We start from the raw sequence: 12,947 nt of genomic DNA, 5'->3' as shown, positions 1-12,947 counted from the left end.
CAAGGGCTCTTAGCAGCACTCTAACATGGGATGTGGGGCAGATCTTCTGTCCACTGAATCACTCCCCAATGAACAGTCAGTGCTGGTGCAACCCAAAGCGTGGAGCCAGGGGATTCCTCTGAGTCTCCCTTGTGGGAGCAGCAGCCCAGGTGCTTCTGCCAACCTCCACGGTTCCCAGGAGCATTAGAGGGCTGAATCATAACTAGAAAACTTGGGTTTCAAGCAGGTCCTGATACGGGATACCAGAGTCATAGGTAGAAGCTATACCAGCTGTGCCACATATTTATCTTAACTTTTTGAAATACAATATTGCCTAATTAAAAAAAAATGACAAGGTGAAAGTTTATTTTTTATTTGTTTGCTTGTTATAATACTGTAGTCACTAAAACTATTTTTAAAGATTTATTTAGTTAGTTTATATTTTTTTAAATGTCGAAGGTAGAGTTGCAGAGACAGGGAAAGAGAGAGGAGAGAGAGACAGAGAGAGAGCGAGAGAGTTTCTACTTGTGGTTCAATCCTTAAACAGTCATGATTGTTGGACCTCATAGGGGTTTCTCATGAAGGGGACAAAGGCACTCGGGCTGTCTTTTGCTGCCTTCAGGGTAGCATTAGTAGGTCAGGAGAGCAGATGGGAAGCAGCCACATCTGAAAGCTGTGCTGTGCTAGGTCACACTCGGGTGGAAGCCATCTCTTTCTGCTGAACCGCAGGACTCTCCTCCCTGTCCCACCTACGAAACTTGAATTTGAGAATTACAACCAAATCCTTTATTCTGAACCATCACAGCCTGACTGATATAACATTGCCCTACATTTCTAACTTTATGTATCTATTCTCTCACCTTTATTTACCATTCCTATATTTCAATAATTTCCTTTTTTATTGTTAACCTCCCTGAGTCCTATGGCTAGATATTATTCATGGTAACAATTTCTGTCTGTATAAATTTCCATAGGCTGGTAATGTCAATGACATGGTCTTAAAATCCCGATTTCAGTTTTCATAATATTTCCTTTTCATGAACTGATTCTGTAATGCCATTGCTTATCATTATACTAGCTATAGTTTATTCTTTTCTTTCCTTCTTTCCTTCCTTCCTTTCTTTCCTTCTTTCCTTCCTTCCTTTCTTCTTTCCTTCTTTCCTTCCTTTTTTCTGATTTCATTTAGTTATTTGAATGGCCAAGTTACAAAAAGATCTGTCATCCACTGGTTCACTCCCCAAATGCCCACAATGGCTAGGATTGGGCAAGGCCAAGGTCACAAATCAGTAGCTTCTTTTGTGTCTCCCATGCAGACCTAGAGGCACAAGCACTTGGGCTGTCTTCCATCCTATAAGCGTGCAGAATGTTCTCAGGCTTGCACCCTGTATGAGAGTTCCTTAACTTGCTGTACCACTGCTTCATTACCCTTTGTTGTTTTATTTCGCAGGTGTTCTCTTTGTGATTGTCTTTATTTATTTCGCAACCCACATATATGCCTATAATTTGCCTTTTGTGGTAGTTCTCTGCTCTAATAGTATCAGAGAAACTGGGTGCTGCAGTCACTGAAATGTGTATCTGCTTTGTTCATTTTAATAGCCATTGACTGACTACAAGTCAATTACAGACATGAAATGCAACTAGTGAGACTAGGACACTAAGTTATTTTATAAAATTTAGCTTTTATTTGTAGCCATTGATTATTGTTTTGAGTAGCATAGCTTTATCTCCTCCGTTTAGTTCAAATTTTCATGGTACTAAGGAATTTTTTGTGTGAATTAGTAATTTTTACAATATAGTACCTAGAGAACTCATATCTAGAAGTAGTGAAAGTATAAAATATTTCTTAAATTAATAAAACAATAAATGAGTGAATCAAAGGAAAGAATACATGATATATTCAGATTCATGTGGTTTTGAATAAATTCTGTCTGATTTTTTTCTTCTAATATCTGCATTATATTTCTTCTGCTCCACTCCTTATTTTAGTAGAATTATTCAAACTTTCTTTTTTATTTTCCCTTTGTACATTTTATATTATGAGAACAATTTTAATATAGATTTAACTTCTTTTAATTACTGCCAGGCTCTTTTTTGAGTGCCTCATGTATTTTTAATTCATTTGCTCATCATCGACACCCACAGTAGTGGATTTCAGCATTGCTCTAATTCCAAAGATATAGAATCTGAAAGAAAAAATGTTCAAACAACATATTCAAGTTACTGGCTCATGAATGAATGAATGAAGTTTGAAATCTACTGTGCACCCTGGAGTTCTTCTGAATATCAATTTACACTGTGGTAGTGGCCACACAAATTGATGAATATATTTGAAATTGTATTAAACATGTTGTTGACATGCAATGCTACCAATTAAGAGAATGAACAAAAGAGAAAAGAAACATTTTTCAAAAAAAAAGCAAGATCAGCTCTTCACAGATTTCCCTTCCTAGCAGTTTGATTTTAACCATAAACTTCACCACATTCTGGCAATAGTGCTAAAATAATTTGGAACTAGAGGAAGTTGGAAATAGCAGAAGAAAAATTGCCTTAGCAGTTATCTTTAGCCTTTGGGTAGACATGCGTGCCCCAAAGTGGATGCCGGGAGAAGTTACGCCACACACTACCCATTGGTATTGTCTCAACACACACAAGTCAATGCTATCCTGAATACCACATCATGCTTTCTTTCACAGCTCCAGAAACTAACTAGTCATCCAGTAAGACATACTTTCTAAACATTTGCTAATGCCACTGATTAGAACCTAGGAAACCACAACCCCGGAAATAGACTATCTGGCAGCACCTTTCTATTAAAAATCAAACATATAAAACACGCATATCTACTAGTATGAATTCATATAAAACCCATATCCATATTTTGGTTCCATTTGCATTTTGGAGTCGGTACAACCTCTCTTGAAGTCCATGCTTCTTCTTTTTTATTTATGTATATTCATATGTATTGTTATTATATTATTTATAATTACTCTAATGCTTTTTTAAAACAGATTTTTAAGAGATTTATTTCTTTTTATTAGAGTCATATATACAGAGAGGAAGATCTATCCACTGATTCACTCCCCAAGCAACCGCAACAGGGTCAGAGCTACGCCAATCTGAAGTCAGGAGTCCGGAGCCTCTTCCAGGTTTGCCATACAGGCGCAGGGTCTCAAGGCTTTGGGCAGTCCTCAACTTCTTTCCCAGGCCACAAGCAGGGAACTGGATGGGAAGCAGGGCCTCTGGGATTAGAACTGGCACCCATAATTGGATCCAAGCACGTGCAAGGCGAGGATTTTAACCACTAGGCTACCGCGCTGTGCCTACAAGAAAAATGATTTTGAAATAAAAGTTTAGACAAATGATCAGTTTCTTTTCTTCTTTTTTTTTTTTTCTGGTATGCCTTGTACAAACCAATTGGTGTTAAACTGAATTCAGCTAATTTTATTTTATATGTGTTTATTGTACAAGCTTTTTGTATTTCATGTTAACATAGTTTATTGCAAAACACTATTGAACCTAATGCTAACATATTTCATCATCCGAACTCTGCATCTACCGATTTTTAATCTGCAGATATGCATAGAGTTGAAGAAATACATGCATTTCATTCCAGATAACGTCAAACAACAACAACAAAAGATTTGAAAGTCTTATTTGATGTAGGTGTGTAATTTTTAAAGTTGGTGTAAATTTCCTAGGGTTAGCATTGTCGCAAAATATATTAAACACATATTTCCAACAGTAGGACACACACGTGACAACTTCTGACGAAACAATATCCATCCTCCAGTCACAAACTCGTTTTCTTTTTTCATTTTAACTTCAACTTAATCACCTGCAGTACTGCATAATGTTTTCCGATTCCTTCAAATCTCTTTCCATATAGACTTACAGAATGTTCTAATTCACGTTAGTTTGTATATGTGACAAATTCCTTCCTGTGGAAACCTCCTGTGTATTCCGAGTTCAAAGCTTTCATGTAACAAATGTATATTCTACCATTTGAATTCTAATCACTGTGTGACTCATGGATGACAGGAAATAAAAGATATGTATTCTTTATTACCCTTGTCCTTGAGGTTCTTATGGTTTCATGAAAAATGATCGGAAAACCACAGTTAATTTTGAGCATGACCTTTCTCACTCAATCATTCCACAAATGGGATTATACAAGACGTCCTCATGCAAGCTACCATATCATCAGGTGTAATAGGTGTTGTAAGGACCACAGTGTCACTACCAATATACATGTGGCATTTCTGAGGGAGGATGAAATTTCAGAATACCTACCAACAGGGAAAATAAAAACAATTAAAATATTACTATGCATTTCATATTAAAGATTTGAATGCCTATAACTAAATACATACATATACATATAGTTATACTGCAAATAAAAGAATTTCAAAAAGAAATGGAAGTAGAATTGTTGGCAGGCAAAATAGGTATAAGATAAATCAAGTTTACTGAAAAGGAATTAAGACTTGTCATTCATTGTGAAGTAATTCAGAGGATGCAGTCCTAAGTTATGATTCATCACACTGGCAATTATATTTATGCATGGCTCCGGCTTAGTTTTTGCTTTAAAATAATATATCACCTGCAGTATGATCCCATCTTCTATGTAAGTTTTCCCTATGATTCGTAGATTTCTTTATAATTTATTCAGCAATTATATGAATTTTAACTTAATTGCTTGCAGTACTACACAAATTTTTTCCGATTCCTTCAAGTCTGTTTCCATATAGACATACAGAGTTTATATTTTCCTGCAGACAATATTGCATGAAAATAATGGGTGAATCATTAACAATCCATTCTCACTTGAAAAATACCTTGCCCAGGACCAAAAAAAAAAAAAAAAAAAAAAAAAAAACCAAAAAAAAAGAATAAATTTCATCTGAAAGGACATAGCGTGAAAATAGTGCTTAGACGTGACGGATCTCAACTTAAATACTTAAATTGGGATTAAAAAATGATTCATACTAGTGATAGTATTTGAGCTGGCATTTAGGTTTATTAAGGTATCACAAGGCAGTTTTACAAACGTGTCAGGATAGCTCATTTCATCTCAATGCTACCATCGCCAAAATCTTGGTACCAAATATTATATTGTTTCTGATTTGTGTGCCCTTTCTTTAGTGCAATGCTTCAACACTAAAGCAAATTTTTATAAGAAATCTGGCTCTAATATGTCATCAAGTCCTTCTTTCACTTCAGTTATTCCAATTTTTTAAAATATTTTTTTTATCCATTCGAAGGGCAGACAGAGAGAGAGAAATCAAGAGAGAAAGATTCCCATCTACTGCTTCAGTCCCCAGATGGTCATAATGCCCAGAAGTAGGCTCCTAGGCTTGACTAGCCCAGCACCGGGCCACACCAGACACTTGGGGAGTGGCATAATAGATGATAGCATTCTCTCTGTCTCAAATAAATAAATAAATGACACAAAAATAGATAATATTGCTTTTCCATCAATATTTTAGAACCCGTGGTATGTGTGTGTATTTGATTTACTAGTAAACTGTTACATAGCAAGTTTCTGTAGATATGGAAAAAAGAATCAGAAATTGCCTTTAAACTTGAAAAATAAACACAGACACTTGGGGAGTGGCATAATAGATGATAGCATTCTCTCTGTCTCAAATAAATAAATAAATGACACAAAAATAGATAATATTGCTTTTCCATCAATATTTTAGAACCCGTGGTATGTGTGTGTATTTGCTTTACTAGTAAACTGTTACATAGCAAGTTTCTGTAGATATGGAAAAAAGAATCAGAAATTGCCTTTAAACTTGAAAAATAAAAATAGCATGAACATAATATTTCATTATGTCATCTTTTTCATTTTTTCTGATAGCTTTAAATCAGGATATGTTTTGAAAGACTTATTATCTGTCAAATGAAAATGGCTCAGATATGAAAGAAAAAAATTTTTTTGCTTCCAGAATATTCCTGGGCCCAGCGCGATGGTGTAGCAGTTAAGGTCCTCACCTTGAATGTGCCAGGATCCGATATGGGCGCTGGTTCTAGACCCGGCCACTCCACTTCCCATCTACCTCCGTTCTTGTGGCCTGGGAAAGCAGTCGAGGACAGCCTAAAACATTGGGCTCTGTACCCGTGTGGGAGACCTGGAAAGAAGTTCCTGGCTCTGGATTGGTGCAGCACTGGCCGTTGGGGTTGCTTGGGGAGTGAATCATCAGACGGAGCACCTTCCTCTGTCTCTCCTCTTCTCTACACATCTGTCTTTCCAATAAAAATAAACAAATCTTAAAAAAAAAAAAAGAATATTCCTAAGCAAAGAAAATTTGGGGGAAAATATAGATTAAAACAAAGTGTGTTTGTGTGTGTGTGTGTGTGTGTGCATGAAGGGTTATTTTTTCGTAGGATTCATAGTTCACTTTAGATAGGTTGATTCGTCATCGTTTTTATCTCTCAATCAAGTACTCTGTGTGCTATATGCTTACAACCAAGTCTGCAGTGCTTAGGACAGATTTTCCAAACCAGGACTGTTTGGGTAATATAAGTCAATTTAATTTCTGTAAAGCAGATCTTCCTAACAAGATTTTCTGCTGCAGGTCTTTTTATTTCCCTGTAGGATAACTTCATGATTTTTTTTTTTTGGTCACTTTATGTACCTTATGACATAAGGCTTTCTAGGCAAATTGATGCTGCCCACACAACACATAGCAAACTCAAAGCTCTTCTGAAAGACTGGCTTCATTTTTCAAACTGAAAAAAAACAGGAGGCAGAACCTTCTTGTACAGTAACCGGGCTATGCTGTCAGACTTGTAATTCACCCAGCTCCCAAGCAAAGGACCTTACTCCTGAGCAAAGGTTGTATCTGACAGACTCAATAAACAATCTTCTTTTGTTAACATGTCTCCTACATGCTCAAAAACTACAAAATTTACCACTGTAGTTACACTCAAGCACTTTTTGGAAGCTACTGTACAGGAAGCATATTTGACATTTAAAAAAAATAACAAAAAAGCGATCCACATTAATCAGATCATAATCCTAGCAGTACTTTCTAAGTAGTGTCCCACTGGCATTTGCTGTTCATAAAAGTGATGATTATGCATATTTTGCCATCAGAAGTTGCAGCATATACTTGTACATTTTTTAATGCAATGAAATCAGCAGGATGGTTGACCCAAACATTGCTGTTCTTGCTCATTGTTTTCCTCTAAAACCACAATTTAACAACTGGCTAGCTGAGCCATGCAATACAATTATGAAGCTGCATTAGCCCAAGGAAACACAAATGCAACAGGGTTGTCTAGAAAATGCACTCTTTCCTTACACTGCGCTAGCTTAGAGCTAAGACAAGTTTTCCAGTCATAAATATCCTCCTTCACTCTCAAATGTGGCTTAGGAAAATAGTAGGACCACAGAAGCCCTCACACTTTTGTGGACACTGGTAGCACTGACTGCCAAACACCACAGGCCAGTGACCTCAGCTGTCGGAATAGCTCAGAGTCAACATTGTGCCCGGAAGCAGAATCACAGTTCTCACTCTTCAGAGTCAAAGTTTATTTTTAAAGCACACACAGGGCATTCTTTAGAATATAGCATATTTTTTCTCAAAAATGATTCAACAGATTTAAGGATATCAAAATCATTCCTGGGTTCGTTTATGTCCTCAAGGTAATGAAGCTGGGAACAATTAACAGTGAGGGAAGGAAAAAAATAGTACTACATAAGAACTAAATAACATGTTCTTGATCAACTATTGGGTTCACCAAGGACAGCAAAAAGGGATGTGAAAACTGTCTTCCGACCAAAACCATGAAGGCACAATACACCAAAGCTTATAAAACTTACAAAAAATAAAAGATACAGTATAGGCAGAATGATGATAATCTTTAAACCAATAAATGCTGTATGAAGAAAAAAACTCAAACAGAAAAACTGATTTAATAACTGAGATAACTGGCTAGCAAAACAACCGGGAGCAGCATGACATAGAAGCCCTTGCATCAGTGTGAGCCATCATTCAGCAGCTCCAGCCAACCAGCTTGGCAGCCAGACCTGCTCTGTGTCAGCGCCTGCTTGACAACTTGAACATGACACTAGGGCAGGCTGATCTGCACTTCCAACACTCTCTTTCTACACATTGGCATGAACCCCTGCCATCCTTTTCATAGTACAGAACACTCAAGTGCCACAGTGTTGCAAAAATCTAACCATTGATAGGCAGAAATACCCAATATGGCTGCAGAAAGTGTTTCTTTCTTGATCTTTGGGCCATTGTGTCATGACAATTGAATTATCATGGCTGGCACACCCACATTTGGCTCCTTTTCATTTCTTTTGTAGGATGGGTTTACTGGTCCAGTATATTGTCTATAATGTTAAATGTACCATATCAGTTTCAGAATAATCTGTATTCTACTATCATTCAATGAATAATTCTAGTCAACTGACCAATGGGTGTGTTCCATTCAGTTACATCTTTGCTGTTTGTACTTTAGATAGATAGATAGATAGATAGATAGATAGATAGATAGATAGATAAATAGTTAAAAAGCAGGCAATCATTCATGTAATGAATATGGACATGACTTGCACTAATTAATTTTCTAGAGGTATAAGAATATTTCTAGCATAGCAGTCCAGCTAAGAATTAATAAAATATAAAAAAAAATGCTTAAATGTGGTTCCAGGCCTAGAGAAATCTTCTTAAGTTGAAGGTTAGTGATTTCTTATGTAATCTCCAAGTCATAAAAGTCTGTGACTGTAGCTAGCCCTTCTTTCCTTGAAAATATCTTGAATATCTACTCAATAATATGAGCTCTTTTAAGTACTTTAGGAAAGTATGTGAATCCTTAGAGTTTTGGTACTTTCCCTCTGGTCAACAGTGCTCAGAAGTTATAATAAAATATATAAGCATATATCTTTCTAAAAAATTAATGACATTGATAAAATAAAACAGGATAGTGTGATAAAAAGGATGGAATTTACACTGGGAACTTAGAAATGACATCACTAAAGAGCAAAATCTGAGTTGCAATCTGAAGAAAAGATGCCTAATGTTGAGGAAATACTTGATAATGTCAATTCATATAGACAACCTATTAAAAGGCACTAAAGACACAATGAAAGTCTGAGTACAAGGGCAGGGTTCCAAGCACATGAGATGCTCTTTAGAAGACAAAAGCCTTATGACGCAAGCCTTTGTTTTATTAAGGACATACCTTGGGTTTAGATCTTATTCGTTTAAAGACTGGATCTCATAGACAACAGGTTAATCATTTTTTGATCCACCTTTGTTATGAAAGTTGAAACTCATGCAACTGAAGTAAAGCACTAGACAGCAGAACTATACTAAGCGTAAAAGGACAAAACGCGAGGATTGTTCAGTACATAGGAGTGTTTGTGCACATTTCCATGTCTGTTGATCAGATGCTTAAACTTTAAATAGCCTTTTAATAGTTCGTGCATTCTTACTTAGAACTATCTTCTAAACAATAGAATAATAACATCTGAAATAATAACCTCATTTTAAATTTCATGATATTATAAATAATATTCACAATTTTGCTTCATGAGCAATAGCCTCATAAAAGATTCATATGTTTGTGGTAATTGAGTCTAATTGTTCTTTCATAGTTTTCATTTCATTTTTTTTTGTATTTGCTATAAGCTAATGATTTAGATCATTCTATTAACTTGTTTATTTGCTGTTTGCCTATCTTCATTGCTTAAAAAATCCATGTGAGAAAAGGCAAAAAAAAAAAAAAAACCCAAGTAGAGAGAAATTTAGAATTAGTCTGTCTAACCAGTATATTTAGTAACTAGAAGAAGCAGCACTTGTGGTATTTTTCAAATTTTGCATGTTTAGCTACCTTAGGCTTTGTTCATTTTATTTATAAAAGCTACCTGAACATTCATATAATCTTAAATTGTATATACTGAGACATAGCCATAAGATTTTAGACTAAAATATATTAATTAGGATTTTATTTTCTCTTAATTTAATCTGTACGTCTGTGTGTGTGTTTGCTTTTTTAGTTTTATTCTGATTGTTCCTTAATGCTTTCATGCAATTAAGTTTTGACTTATTATGACACCTTGGATTTTATCTCAATTGTTCCCAAAATTTTAGAAATGTTCTACAAATCACAGTCTGCTTTCAAGTGTTTTTGGGCTATCTCATGCAGTGTAAAACCTATTTAAGCATTTGCTTTCTTTCTAAACACAGAAAATAATGTTTTAATATTCTCTTTAATCTTTTATTTCCAAATAATTTAAATTTACATAAATTTGAAGTAATAATAAACGTAGCTCTATTATATCCTTCATCCTGCTTCCTCTGTTATTATCAATTCCTATCAGTACATTTAATAAATGTATTAATAGGGCCCGGCACGATGGTCTAGCAGCTAAAGTCCTCACCTTGAATGCGCTGGGATCCCATATGGGAGCTGGTTCTAATCCCAGCAGCTCCACTTCCCATCCAGCTCCCTGCTTGTGGCCTGGGAAAGCCTTGGGACCCTGCACCTGCGCGGGAGACCCGGAGGAAGTTCCTAGCTCCTAGGTTCGTATTGGCTCACTATCAGCCATTGCAGTCACTTGGGGAGTGAATCATTGGACAGAAGATCTTCCTCTCTGTCTCTCCACCTCTCTCTATATCTGACTTTTCAATAAAAATAAATAAATCTTTAAAAGATAAATAAATGTACTAGTGTATATACTTCTTTTCTGTTGTGTGACTGCTGTAGTTGTATTTCTAGTTTTTAGAGGACACCAATAGTATTTCCCATAATGACCAAAATAATTTTAAATCCCCACAATAGTGATTAAGCTTTCACCTTTCTCTGCAATGCTTAACAGTAGCCAGGGATGGCCAGGTTGCAGCCAGGAACCAACAATGCCAAATGGATTTTTCACTTGACTGTCAGAGGTACAATTATTTGAACCATTAATGATTGCTTCTCCAGGAACCATAGCAAGGACATGGATTGGAAGGGGAGAAGCTGGGACCCAAACTGGCCTATAAGTAACTCTGATATGTGATGTTGGCATCCTGAATATCTGTTTAATCAGTGGCACCAAAATGTCGAATCCTGACAACACGTACGTTTACTAGAGTGTTTTACTCACCACTGGTGTCCATTTTAGTTACCACACACTTAGAGAAAGTCAACATCTTTCAGATATTTGTTGAACAATTTTGTATACTATTTTGAGAAGAGTCCTTTTTTTTTTATGTATCTAGATTTTACCCAGGCCATTTGCCCATCTTTGCTTTACAGCTATGTGAGTTCCTTATTTATTCTAAAAATTAATATCTTATCATATAAAGAGTTTCTGCATATTTTGGCCTGTTCCATCAGTTTTGCTTTCATCGTGTTGGTAATTTTATTTGATGAACAGAAGCTTTTTAAATGCATAAATGTCATTTGCCAATTTCTATTTTTGTTCCCTCTGCTTTGGTGTCTTATCCAAAATAAAAAATAGGTAAATCATCTTTAACCAAATTGATGTTTATTTTTATCCTTCATTGTTTTCTTATAATCTTAAAATTTTAGGTCTCATATGTAAGCCTTTGATCCTGAAAAGATGATTTTTTAAAGTGAATTAAAATGGTCCAAGATTTTTTCTTTTGAATTTTGTCAATTTTGTTATTTTATACAAGACAGTTTTCCTTTCACCAGTATGTTTATTTTTGCCTTTGTCAAATATAATTTATAAATCACAGATTTACTTCTGAGGTTTTTATTATTTTCCACTGGTCTATATTTCTTTCCTTGTTCAAATAACATGTTGTCTTGATTATTGCAGCCTTTTAGTATGTCTTGGGCTAAGGCATCATGATGTTTTCAGCTATATTCTTTTGACACAGTATTGCTTTGTATGAATACATGCTCTCTTTCTATCATTGTTAAAAAAAAAAGTATCATTTCTCCAAAATACTCATTTGTACTTCCGGTTTTTTGCCAAAAATCAGTTGAAAAGTATGGGTTTATTTACTTTATTTCTGTTTATTGAGCTGTTTCTTTCTTTATATACTTTTATATTTATTCACTTATTCATTTTATTGGAAAGGCATAGTTACTTAGAGTAGAGACATAGAGAGAAATATTCCTTTTGATCTTTCACTCCCGAAATGGCTGCAATGCCTGGAACTGAGCCAGTTTGAAGCCAAGAGCCAGTAGCATCCTCTGGTTCTCCCATGCCAGTACAGGGCCTTAAGGCCTTGAGTCATCCTCAGTTGCTTTCCAGGCCACAAGCAGAAGACTGAATGGGAAGTGGAGAAGCCAGCAAAGGAAATGTTGCCTGTATAGGATGCAAAATTAGCCAAGTGAACCATTGCACTGACTCCATTGATCTGTTTCTCTCTTTGTGCCAGTAAATTATTATCTTGGTAACTAGATAAAAACATAATTAGATACCATGATTATTTAGATATCATGATTATTAGATACCATGATTATGATCTATTCTGAAAACTATTGTGCTCTGTTTATTGCTTTCATCAGTATTTCATAATTTTCACATCATAGTCAATTTTCTTCTTGATTAAATTTTTTTCCTGTAATTTTTCTTTCTTGTGTTTGTATTATGAATGGGATATTTTTGTCAGTAAATTTATTGATGTTTATTAAAAAGCCAATTATGTGTGTGGATTTTGTATCTTCACATTATTAAATTTTTTGTCAATTCTAATATTTTGTAGAATATTTAAGATTTCAGTGTCTAACAACATGTTAGACAGATGTCATCTACAACACAAATTCTTCACTATTTTTATGCCCTTTATTTCTACTTCTTATTGTGTACTGTTGCATAAAAACAGTCAGGGCATTAAATAAGATTAGTGAATATACATATCTTTGCTTTATTTCTGAACTTACAAGAAATTATTTCATTTTCCCAGTAAAGGTCGACTCAGGCTTTTCACTATATAGAGACCTTATAGTCCTGAGATAAGTTGACATTGTACCCAACTTTTTGA

Source organism: Ochotona curzoniae, unplaced genomic scaffold (assembly GCF_017591425.1).
Source record: "Ochotona curzoniae isolate NIBS_2020 unplaced genomic scaffold, NIBS_Ocur_1.0 contig_64, whole genome shotgun sequence".
NCBI classification, from domain to species: Eukaryota; Metazoa; Chordata; class Mammalia; order Lagomorpha; family Ochotonidae; genus Ochotona; species Ochotona curzoniae.
Note: the sequence above shows the minus strand (reverse complement) of the source record.